The sequence below is a fragment of the Zea mays genome, chromosome 3 (assembly GCF_902167145.1).
Source record: "Zea mays cultivar B73 chromosome 3, Zm-B73-REFERENCE-NAM-5.0, whole genome shotgun sequence".
NCBI lineage: Eukaryota > Viridiplantae > Streptophyta > Magnoliopsida > Poales > Poaceae > Zea > Zea mays.
In genome coordinates, this window is record NC_050098.1 from 149346807 (window position 1) to 149349202 (window position 2396).

At 40.8% G+C, this 2396-nt stretch overlaps 1 long non-coding RNA gene across 1 annotated transcript; it reads left to right on the forward strand.

Annotated features, from left to right (window-relative positions):
* The first annotated feature begins 325 nt into the window (after window positions 1-325).
* LOC103650714 (uncharacterized) lies at window positions 326-1690 on the forward strand. The gene is made up of 2 exons (XR_564333.3): window positions 326-636; window positions 744-1690. It is a non-coding gene; the product is annotated as an uncharacterized lncRNA (long non-coding RNA).
* Window positions 1691-2396: the final 706 nt, after the last annotated feature.

Here is a 2396-nt window from a genome sequence, read left to right on the forward strand (position 1 = left end):
GGGTAGCCACTACAACATAAACATCTACATGGGATTCCTATAGGTGACAGAAGTCTGATTGTGCCCAATTCTTGCATATGGCTGAACTGCATGCTTTTTAGATAAGTCTCAATGATGGTTATCAATTTTGGATTCAGTGTCTTAACTAGCCTATAATCCTAATTTTTTTTGCCTTTTTGGAAAACTATTATAGATACACTGGTAGGATTGGAGTCCCTACCAAGGACTAGGGGCGGACCCACGGGGAGGTCCAGGTGGGCCACAGCACACCCTAAGCGGGCCCACCAAGACCTACCCCGTTCTTTGGTCGTGCGTCTGACGCTAGTTGCCCTAGCCACAGAGCTCGCACCGTCGCCGGCTAGCCACGCCCTAGCGTCGTATGCCATGCGTGCCACCGCTGCAGTACTTGCCCACCACGCACACGTAAGCCACAGCCGCCACCGACCACCGCTCAGCAGTCCGTCGGCGCCCAGCCACCAAACACGCAGCTAGCCGGGTTTGGCCAGCGCCAGGCCACCATGGCCGCGGCTCCAACTTCCAACGCTGTGCCCCGCCTGGCAACCAACTGCGTCCACCGCCTCCTGGCTGGCTAGGCAGGATAGAGACAGATGTCTCATCCAGTGCTCCACTCCTCCAGTGAGCACTGATCCGGTCTCCACAACAGCAATTGCGATTTTTAATTCCCAATTTCTAAGGTTTGCATTAGTAGGTGTTGACTTTATTTTCTTGCATTGTGGATGCAGTAGTATAATAACTTCATTGGATTTAATTATTGCGGCATCCTTTTCTGCTTGAGACACCTGCTGAAGCTGGAAGTACATGCTTTCTTATTCCTCTCTTTTCTCCTTATGGTACAAGGATGATTATACTTGGTAAGGAAATGTTGGTTTTCTCATCCAATTCAGATAATCTCGTTTCCATTTGATCACACGTGCTTCATACATCACATGGATAGTATGTATGAATCCTAAAAAGATCTAATTGAACATCGTCATTTAATTAATACATGTCGGTCATTTTGCAACCCTTGTTAACAATAACCAGACTGATGGATTTTCTACCGCCGTAAATTTCAAGTAAATTTTTTGTTATGATGTTCAATTTTTCTTGTCATGTGCGGCGGAAACATAAGTAGGCTGGATAAATAGTTTTGTAATTTTTATGCCTAAACATGTTCAAACAAATTGTTTGTAATCTAATGTATGCAACTTTGATGCTTAGCTGTTATGTTAAATACTGAATGTACTATAAAATTATATATTAGATATGATTTATATATAAAATTATATATTATATATGATTTAGTCCCTCTATTTTATTTCATTTTAGATTCTAAATTGCTAAATGCGGAAACTAAAACTTCATTTTATAAGTTGTTGGCTTCAGATTAAACCTAGTTGTTTGTACTGCTGCAATTATAATATACAGAGATTTTTTTTTTGTAAGAGTAGTAGAATTTGGTATAGACTAAACCCACACGAACACGTTGACGAATTACGTGCTTCTCGCGAAAAAAAATCATATGGCTCATAGAGACGGCCCAAATTCATAATTTCTAGGCCGTGATTTGTAGAGGTTATTGCAGGAAAAAAAAGAGAGAAATTTTTATATAACATTAAATGGGATCGTTACATGTAGCTGCATGCGGATGTCTTTATTTGCATCTGGTGTGATGGGGATATAGGCTGCACCTGGGTGTCTTCTTGCATCTGGTATTCTGGTGGATGGATGCTTTAGAAGCATATACGAACGATGTGGTGCGCCATCCATCAGTCGTTTTGCTGCAAGGATGCAATGCAACCCACCTATGCAAGCAGTACCGCGCTTGCCGCTACAGGAGGGAGTATTGTATTGTGGTGGATACTGTTTGACAGAGGTTTATCATCGGAAAAGAAGTGAATTTGGATCTAGAATATACTTGAATTCTCCGAAGTGTTTGTTATAGCTTCCACGCTTCTCTCGGTCTCAGACCTCTACTTGGAGCAATTGTGATTATAACCTTCTCTGATTATGTAATTGTGATTTTACTCCTCGTTTATCAATTTTGTGATTTTAGCTCACTATTTTGAAAATGAAGCCACCGGTTGTCTCTCTCACTAACACCGTTAGTGAAAATAAAAATTAATAATTAAAAAATAAAAATGAAGGATAAAATCACAATTGTAAAATAAGAGAAGGGTATAATTACGATTAACTCTGAAATTTTAAACATTATTTTAAAAATTAACTAGGTTGGTGCCCGTGCGTTGCTACGGGAGTAAAAAATTTGTATGAAATATAGATACAAAATGACATCATCACTACACTGTGTCCCCTTGGACAGTGCCGTTGGCCAAGACAGGAGCAGGGGCGGCTTCCATATCCACAGCGACTCTCAACACAATATAACCAATTAA